The sequence below is a fragment of the Pteropus vampyrus genome, unplaced genomic scaffold (assembly GCF_000151845.1).
Source record: "Pteropus vampyrus isolate Shadow unplaced genomic scaffold, Pvam_2.0 Scaffold25, whole genome shotgun sequence".
Lineage (NCBI taxonomy): Eukaryota > Metazoa > Chordata > Mammalia > Chiroptera > Pteropodidae > Pteropus > Pteropus vampyrus.
The window spans coordinates 12,353,879-12,364,750 of NW_011888806.1; positions in this window are offsets into that span (position 1 = coordinate 12,353,879).

Below are 10,872 nucleotides of genomic sequence, written 5' to 3' on the forward strand. Positions count from 1 at the left end.
CTCTCTCTCTCCCCTTCCCTCTGATAACCACTGAGCTATTGGCTGTGTCTATGAGGTTTTGTTTGCCTTGTTCATTTGTTTCTTTCAGTTTTATATTCCACATATGAGTGAAATCGTATGGTTCCCAACTTTTGCTGATAACCTCAAGATCTTAGCTTGATAATCTCAAGATATATCCATGTTTTCAAAGATGGCAGTATTTCATCTTTTCTTGTGGCTGAGTAATATTGCATTGTATATATGTTTCACATCTTTTATACGGCTGACAGCATAGGTTTGTTTACACCACCATCACCGCAAACATGTGAGTGATATGTTGTGCTACGATGTTAAGATGACTACAACATCACTAGATGACAGGAAATTTTCAGCTCCATTATAATCTTATGGGACCACCTTTGTATACATGGTCCATCTTTGACCGAAATGTCATTATGTGGTGCATGACTAACTACTCTTGGCCCTCCACTTCCTCTTTTCATATAAATACCATTTTTCTAGGTTCAGGAGAAATCACAAATGTCAAGCGGCAAATGTGCTCTCTCAGGGGCTGTCACTGTTTCCAAAGTGTGGTGCGCACAATAACAGCGCTGACAATTTCATCACTCACCGAAGTTAATATATTTCAGAATGATCAAACCATAGTTTACAAGAAATTGCTAAGGAAATCAGTACATGAGATAGCCAAGTCCTAGAAATCTGAGAAAATAAAAAGTTGGGAGACTGGAGCCTGTTTGGTTGGTGAGATAACATTGACAATGTGAGAGCCATGACTAAGATTTCAGTTTGGAGATGATGAGTAAAGGCAGATCCACAGCCTCAACAGTGAAAGAGAGGCTTTCTAGATCCAAATGCCACTGGAAGAGTGAGATGAGCTCTTTCCTAGAGATATGGGAAACCTCAGAGGTCATGAGTGGTTTTAGAGGGTTTGTTTGTTTGTTTGTTTGTTTGTTTGGAGTTTTAGAGGTAGAGACTTCTAAAAATAAAGATCTAAAGATCTAAAGATCTAAAGATCTATATTAGTCTACTTGCCCTGCCATAACAAAATACCACAGACTGCATGTCTTAAACACCAGAAATTTATTTTCCCACAGTTCTGGAAGCTAGAAAGTCCAAGATCAAGGTCAGCAGGGTTCTGTTTCTAGTGAGAACTCTCTTCCTTTTTGCTGTGTTCTCACATGGCCTTTTCTAAGTGGATGCATGTGGACAGAAAGATACATCTCTCTCTCCTCTTATAAAGCCATCAGTCCTATTGGACCTTTATGACCTCATTTCACCTTAATTACCTCCAAAAGCCCTATCTCCAGATGCAGTCACATCAGGAGTTAGGGTTTCAACAAATGAATTTGGTGGTTGAGGGGAACACAGTTCAGTTCATTGCAATGTCAAAAGATCAAGAAGTCCAACTTCTTCATCTTTCAAACAAAAAAACTAATGCTACCCTTCTTATGCACTTGTTCAGAAAGAAACAAGGGCTGAAAATAATACAATAGGTGCAAGGTTCCCACATCCTAAAATGAGGGGCTAAACCATATAAGTTGGTTGTGCTGAGAGACTGGGAAACCATGCAAACGTAGTGTGCGATTCCCACTTTCAAGCTACATAAGAAATTACAGAGAATTCACATAGGTGTTGAGGATATTGGGAGAGAGGGAATCAGTGCAACAGAATGTTGTTAATGCTGTTCCTGAGCTGCAGCATGCCTCCTCCCCACTTCGTGGGAGAGAATAATGGGGGTACTTTCTCCCCAGTGAAGAGAGATGCAACAAAAATTTGGCAGGTGGCCCTAGAATCTGGTAGACACAGAAACTGGTGCCTGACTCTTGAGAGTATAAATCTAAAGTTGAAAGACTCCAGCTAGATTATATGACAGCCAAAAGGAAAGAGAAAGGACCCTACGAGGAGAAAGCTGAATTTCTCACCAAAGATGACCACCCCACAACATGATGTGACCTCAATAGAAGGTAGGACAACAGAAGCTCAGACAGCTGTACACAGGTCCCCAGTGCAGGACTTCTGATGAACTCACCAAAGGGCAGCATGAGAACAAAATCAGTAATTGTGCACCTACTACTTAAAGGGCTCCTTGCTGTCAGACTACTAAAGGACCAGCCCTATGTGCTCCTCATCCCTGTCCCTCCTCACACCCTCACACCCCTGGGCCTGACCCAGCAAGGATCAGAAACAGCAACTGGCAGAGTGGGAAAGGTGAGAATGTCAGAAAGTGCAGTGAACACATTTTTGACCTATCGTAACAAAATACTTTGTTTTTAGGGTGGCCTTCAGCTAGCTAGCTGACCACAGATGCATGAGTGAGTCCAGCTAAGAGTAGCCCCAAAGCTATATATTATTGCTAGCTACCATGCTCAACCAAAAAGTACTTATAAATATCTTTCAAGATTGTGTAGCTACATGATACCAAGAACCTTGAATGAAAAGTAAGACTTTGAGTGAGATAACTGAATTTTATGTATGAGTTGCTAACTATACTTAGAAATACAGTGGTCTCTGATATCTTGTTGGCAAAATACCTAGAAATAGAGAAAAGTCTGGTGGACCAGCAATCAGAGAGACCACATTTCTAGCCCCTAACAGGGTCTTGACTAAGTCTCTCTGGGCCTCATTTTACCCATTATTAAGAATAATGTGTTGGACTCAATGAGCTCTACAGTGCTATGATTTTTTAATTCTTTTTTAAATCCTTCAATACATGTAGGCAAAGGCATTCATTTGAAATCTCAAAATATCTTGTCCTAGAAACAATACCTCAATTTAAGATTTGAAGAATTAGCAACCTGAAGAGGCTTGGTGAGTTGTCTCATGTCACACAGTAAATTAGTAGTAGTGCCAGAACAAGAAGCCAATTCTCAGAAATTCAAGGCCAAGGATATTTCAAAACACTATGCTCTCTTTCCAGACAAGATGACATGACATCACGAAGACTGTTATAGCTATTAATGAACAATGTCTATAGCTACTTCTGGTTATCTAAGGCTATCTCTATTACCGTGATAGATTGCAAAACTGTCACTAATTCATTCCTTTCCTGTGTTCATGTCCCACCTTGAGTGCCTCCATATGACTCTGGGCTTAGCCAGGTGACTTACTCTGGCCAATGGGACATTAGCAAATGTGACTCAAGGAGAAACTTGATAAGTACTTGTGCAATGGAGTTTGTCCTTTCTGACTATCCTTAGAACTCTGAGTTGACCAGCAGCTGAGCACAGATGCTGGAGAGGTCCCAGCTAGATCAGCAGAAGAACATCTAATCTGAGCCCAACCCAAATTACTGAAAAACAGAATCTTGAGTTAAATAAATGGTTGCTGTTTTAAGCCACTACATTTTGGGGTCATTTGTTACATGGAAAAAAATATCTGATATAACTCCCCCAAGTAAATTCTCAAAGAGACTTCTATGTGAAGATGAGTTACAACTAACTAGTGCAATGAAAAAGATAAAATTATTTTAAAGTTCCACAGAACCTAGTAACCAACAGCATGCTGTTGTGATTAGTTTTCAAATCTAAGCACGTCCTTGAGATTCCAATATTTCTCTGAAAATCTTCAGGGCCAAATTACCCAATAGCACTTGATTATGTATTCATTGGTATGCACTACTTCATACATTCTTAAAATACCAGTGATCTCAGATTTTTCTATATGTTCTTACTAGATTTAAATTTCAAGACTGAATCTGAGCTCTACCAAATCACAAATGAGGTATTGTGAGAAAAAAACAAAGGACAGACTACCTCTGCTCAAAAGGTAGTTCATAAATTGAGTATTTGAGTGGCATATTCACTTTGCTTCTAAGCTTATCAATACTAGTCTGACTGAGCTTCTGAGAAATTTCTTCTAATATATGGGTCTGTAGAAATTATTTTATATGTTCAATCAAAAATATCTAAAGAGGAATAAAAATTTTAGTAGCATATTAACTTAGTTAATTTATGATCTAATTTAGCAAAAAAAAAATGCTAAAGCTAAAGAAATTCTATGTATTAAAGTAACAAATTTAGTGTTGTTTTTTGATCTCATAGATTTTACATTTCTTTTCAAGTGAACTTTGAACATGCTCCAGCATCTCTGCCTGTGGAGAGATGGACTGAGGAACAAGCAGAATATTAAACACCCACTTATATGTCTCCCTAGGGAGTCTTCTGCTAATATTATACATTGCAGCAACATTGCTTGAATGGTTTATTAATGGCAACAAAACAGAGTGAATGCTACATACAATGATAATAACAATAAAGATTATTTATACTCTGCCTAACTGCCAGATAGCTTTAGAGGCCTTACAAAGATACACTTAAACCACTAGCAATACAAAATAAAAATGGGACAAACTGCCTTCGGATATAAGAAAGAATCAGAATGATATGTTCCAGTTCCAGGAAACTGAACTATGAAAAGTTGTTCAACAATTCTAGATTCATAAGTATTTACATCTTCCCTTTGTTTCAGGATGTATACATTTCAAAATGTATCTGTAAGCCATCATTTCAGATGAATAATATATTTTGACTTTAAAAATAATACCATCAAAAATATATATATATCATAATATCATCAGTGTACCCAACCTGACTGACTCCCAGGGTATCTTGGCATTTCCAGCTCTCCATAAAGAGCTTCCTCTTGCAATTGAGATCCTGAAAAAGTTAGAATCAGAAGAAAGGAACAGGAGTAAAGGGAGAAACACAGAGATGAAGGAATAGAAATGACTGCCCATTTTCTCATTTGGCAACTCTATCCAGGAAAGGGAATACATCATGTGGTAACTTCTTTGCCTACTGCCCGCCCACCCACCTCTTGAGGTCAAATATTTATTGTATATCAGGTTGAATATCTTATAGTAAAAACACACACTCACACAGAGTCTTTATAAAAACAAGAACCTGATAATATATATCCACTGAGAGATAAATTCCTAAATTAGAATATATCTTTCTATTCCTAGACACTCTGTCCTAACCCACACTTATCCAATAATATTTTACATCCCTAATTAAATTATTTCTATACTCAAGTACATTTTTAGTCAGTTTTTATAAATGACTTAAAAATTTTGTGATTTACCTATGTTGTACACCTGTACGACTGTAATTGAAAATTTTTTTTTAATTTTGTGATTCATATTCTCTCTGCTATATTCTAAGGAAAGTTAATTTAATATCTGAGGTACCTTTTGTCTGTTGAATAGAGTAATGGGTGAAGAAATGTAGATTTTGATGAGCTGGAGCAGAGCTAAATTACTCTGAGTAAGAAAGAGCCATGGTCAGGAACTAGAATTGGGAAGTGCAGAAATTATGGGGGTAAAGTGAAGAAATAAAAGGAAGACTAGCATCAGAGAGCCAAGCAGAGTCTTGGAAAGAGACTACTAAAAATGGTTTCTGTGGCACAAAGCTACTTGTTATACAATGTACTTTCTCCTCTCTCTTGCTCTCCTATATATCCTCAAGAAAATTAACATTACTCGACAATGCCTGTGGAATTCATTTTCATCTTGAGGAATGCCAAGAAATACTGAATCCTGCTTAGAGGGGAGTAGGTATGTGTGTAGGGGTAAGGAAGGGGGTGTGGGAGGGTGAAAACAAAGGGCAAATGTGAAGGTAGATGTCATATAGATTATATATGACCCAAAAAAATAAATCAGTTATTCATTTATTTTTTAATTATCAAATATCTAAAACTTTCCAGAAAATTCATACATAGGTTACATTAGGAATCTGATAGTTGCAAGTGATAGAAACTCATGATCCAGATGAAAAAGAGACACTCTCTTTCCCAGCTTCTATATATCAAATTTGAAGAAAGTCTCTAATTGGCCATAGTTATTTGCACATTCCTAAGCCAATTATTGTGTCCGGGAATGTGCAGTACTCTGAAGGGCCTAACACGGAATTGCCTCTAGAAATTAATGAAAAATAATGAAATAAAAAATCAATGACTTAATTTTGTTTTATAGTCAGTTTACTTGTTTGCCTCCACAATTGTACTATAAGCATCTTTAGGATACAAACTAAATATTATCAGGATCTGAACCCTCAGCATCTACATAAAATACAATAAGCACTAAATAAATCTTTGAAAATGAATTAACAAATGCTCTAGACCATTTGCTTTTCCTCTTTCCACAATGCTCATGAGTCCCATCCCATCTCCAATAGCCCACCCCCCTTCCTCCATCTTTCTGAGAATAAAAGATTAACCGGTAAACGATCAATGTCATTGGTAAGAAGCTAGTACAAATGATTGGTTGGATATATTATGAAAAAAATAATAAAATGTACAATTTTGGGTACATTTATGATAAAAGATCTTGGGAACATATTCCTAGGTCGAAAAGAATAAGTGTGGAGTGATCACTTTTATTTTATTATTTCCATTTAGCTTCTGATTTCAAATGCTCTTTTTATATTCAACCTAAAAATTATACCTCTCTTGGAAACCTTTACAAATTTCAATTTATATCAGGCACTTGAGAATTTGCTGCTTCAAAATACTTTGTTTCTATAGCTTATGATCTCATCAGAAAGTGTGATGGATTTATGCCTTGTTAACTGTCCCTATTCATTATTCCACATTTAAATAATGTGAAAGTTTATTGAGGATGCCAAAAGACAATGTTGATTATAAAAACAAGAAAAAAACATCAAGTTGAAATATGTTGATATATTTTTAATCTAAGATATCTCCACATTAAAAAAATTAGTTGTTCTGGTTTGGATAGTTTATTAACCAAGATTGTGTGTCTCTGTGTGTGTATGCATTCATGTGTGTATATATTTATTTACTTGTGCTGTGTTAGTGTGAATTTCTATTATAACAAAAGGACTGAAAATTACAGTGGCTTAAATAAGACAGTTTATTTCTACCTTACAAAACAGTGTAGATAACAGATCCAGGGCTGGTATGATAATACTGCGATGACCAGGGACCCAGCTCCTTTCGTCTTCTGCTCTACACCATCAACAACTCCCAGGTCAAGATGATTGCTCCAGATGACATCATGTTCACATTCCCACCAGCAGGAAGCAAAAAAAAAAACTCCTTTGGGCAGGTTTTATTTCTTTCCTTATTTCTATTTTCCCTTCCCCAATGTGGAAATTTCGCCCATCATTTCTGTTCATTTTCCATTAGTTAGAACTTGGTTAGATGGCCGCAACTAGCTACAAAGGAGGCTGAGATATAATCTTTAGCTGGGTAGTTTTATGATCAGGTAGCTATCTAAATACACACACACACACATATTTCCTATTAGAAAGAACAAATATTGGGGAACAACCATAGCCTTTGCCATTGTGTTTTCTTTTGTTCCTTAATAATAAGAAATAAAATTGTTCCAACTACCTATCCCATAAAAATCTAAACATCCATATAGTCTTTGTAATAGGTTCATCTGAATAATAATAGGCTCTACGTGATGCAGCCCTCATGATAGTGAACATACAAGATCAAACAGCATGCCCATAAGTTACCATGAGGCAAGAAGAAAGGGAGGGATGTTTTATTGGCATTGCACAGGAAGTGTCATGACAGCACAATGGGGTTTTATTTTTCAATTAGAACTTAAAAAATAAAATGATTCTGCAAAAAGTAATGCTAAATGTCCTTCCCAACATCACTGCTCTTAGCAAAACACTGACAATGGCAGAAAGAACAAACTACCAAAGGAAATCCAGAGGCACAAGGATTAGATGAAAGATATATAATAAATATATAAAGTTTCTTGATGCCAGAAGCAGACTTCTTAAAACAACAATGAAGTGAAAGAAGACATGGGACCCAAAGACACCCACATTCTTTGATACAATGTGCCAAAGCCTTGAAGTCATCCATTGTTGCCTAACAGCTATCATCGGTTCTGCGTTAAGAATGACTGGAGAGTAGCACCAGGTACCAGTCTCCACATATTTGTTGTAAATTGCTATATATAAATATATTTAATTATCTATAGTTTTCACTGTACAGTGTTAGTTTAGTCATGTGACATATAAATGGTGGAATTGAGAAGATCTTTCCAGGCCTTGAATCAGGTATCTAGGATGGGCGATACCAACTACATCCCCTAAAGAATACTGCTTTAACAGGATTTTTTTGTCTGGTTCTGCCAAATGTGCCATTGGTAGCTAGAGATCCTTGGACTTGAGTATGTTGCCTCTATCTCACTAATCAAACTTAATGTAAACATCTTTTTTCTTTTCTCCATTATAAAAAGGGAAACTGATGTATCTCTGATGCTCTCAGGGCATAAAAGTAAACCTCATAGCTACAGAAAAGTCATAGAAAATTCCATTAAGAGCAGAAGTAGGTAAATGATCCAACCTGTGGACTCATAATCATAGGATCCATCCTTCTGGCATGGACTCTGGAATTGGAAAGTTCTCGATTCTTTTTCTGGCTCTACTACATCTTAGTTGGGCAATCCTGCACAACTTATTGATTTTCTCTATGTTTAAGTTTTATCACCTATAATATTGTCACCATAATATTGCCTAACTCATTTGGATCTTGTGGGGATTAAGTTAGTGAGTGAATGGAAAACTTTTAGCAAGTACCTGAGCAAATCCCATAATTCCAGTAGCCTCAGACAACCGATAAGTGCAATTTTTTCAATGAGATAATAAAGCTCCACTCATGATTTATTGTAGCCTATATATCTATCAACGCTGACAATTTAGAATATACTCAATTTGCTATCAAAGTCAGAATGAAGAGAAAACATAACTGAGACTCCCAATCATTAGCCATCATAGAACCTGGGTTAGCAAATCAAGTCAATAAATATTTAGCGAGAGTCTACTGTGTACAAAACACTCTGATTGGCTGAAGTTTTTTTAAATATATCATTTCCTACCTCCTAGGAGCTCACAAACTTATAATAAAGAGAAATCAAAAGAGAATGTTCTTTAACAGAGGGCCAAACAGATGCTTATGAAAGTATAGAGAAGGGCTGTCTATGGCCATGCACCCTGAACCTGCCCAATCTCGTCTGATCTCGGAAGCTAAGCAGGGTCGGTCCTGGTTAGTACTTGAATGGGAGACCATCTAGGAATATCACATGCTGTAGGCATTAAAAAAAAAAAAAAAAAAAAGAAGAAGTTAAAAAAAAAAGTATAGAGAAGGGAAATTAATTCCAACTGAGGGAACTTCATGTTTCAAAGATTCTAAGTTTACTACCGTCATTACAGATTCATAAAGGACTTCAAATTAACAACTGTTTCTGTTTTTTTTGTTCCCCCTATATTAATAGCAAAATATAACTAGTAAGAATTAATGTGATCTTAATAATGGCATTAACTATTTAGCCATGATAATTTTTAGTGTGTTTGGTTGGTTGGTTTTTATTGTTGTTGTTGTCTAATTATATCATTGCCTTCTAACATCAACACTGCATGGTGATATTGCACATGTGGGACTAGAGATTAAAGAAGTTTAATAACTTAATGAAAAGCATGTGGCTCATAGAATGGGGATACTAATAGTGAGACATAGCTATCTGAAGTCTGAGCTCTTAACACATGGTAAGATTTTTTAAGGCTTTACTAAGGTATGATTGACATATTACAAACCGCACATATTTAAAATGTACATTTGTTAAGTTTTGACATATACGTACACCAAAATGAAGATAATGAGTTCATCCATCATTCCCAAAAGTTTTTTGTAATCTCTTCTCCCCTCTTACCATCTCTCTCTTCCACAGGTAATTCACTGATTTGCTCTGCATCACTACAGAGAAGTCTGCATTTTCTAGAACTTTGTCTTAATGTTATCATATAATATATACTATTTTTTTACTGGCTACTTTCACTCAGTATAAGACCTTCGAGATTCCATCCATGTTGTTCCACGTTCATTCCTTTTTGTTGCTAAGCAGTATTCCACAATTTCTTTATTCATTCACAAGTTGATGGACGTTTGGATTGCTTCAGTTTGGGGCTACTGCAAAAAAAACTGACATGAATTTGTGTGCAAGTCTTTGTATGGACAATGCTTCCATTTCTCTTGGGTAAATACCTAGAAATGGAATGGCTAGGTTATATCATATTATGCATTCATAACTTTTTTTAAATGCCAAATTCTTTTCCAAAATGCTTTTATCTTTTTATCTTCCTGTCAGTAGAGTACAAGAGTAACTCCACATTCTCACCAACATTTGGCATTGGTCAGTCTCAAATTTTAATAAGTTTGTAACGGTATCTCATTGGGGTTTAAATTTGCATTTTCTTAATCTCTAATGATGTTGAGTATATTCTCATATGCTTATTTGCCCTCTATATATATTCTTTGGTGAAGTTCTTGTTCAAATTATTTACCCATTGTCTTATTAGGTTGATGAGGAGGAAGAGGAAGAGTTGGAGGAGGAGGTAGGGGTGGAGGTGGAGGAGGAGGAGGAGGAGGAGGAGGATTAATGAGTTTTGAGAATTCTTTGTATATTCTAGATATATCTTTATCAAATATTCAACTTGTAAATATTTTCTCCCAGTCCGTTATGTCTTTTCATTCTCTTAACAGTGTTTTATGACAAGAAGTTCTTAATTTTGATGAAGTCCAATTTATCAAAATTTTTATATGGATAATGCCTTTGTGTTATTTTTAAGAAATATTTGTCTAACAAGTAATCAATTTTCTCTTATTTTTCGCCTATAAGTTTTATTGCTTTAGGTTTTATATTTAGGTTTATGATTTAAGTTAATTATGGTTCACGTAGCAAGGTATATACCTAAGTCCATTGTTTTGCATATGGATATCCAATTGTTCCAGCAACATTTGTTGAAAATACTATCCTTTCTCCACTAAATTGCTTTTGCAATTTAGAGAAAGTCAATTCACTATATATGTGTGGGAGGACTCTCTGTTCTG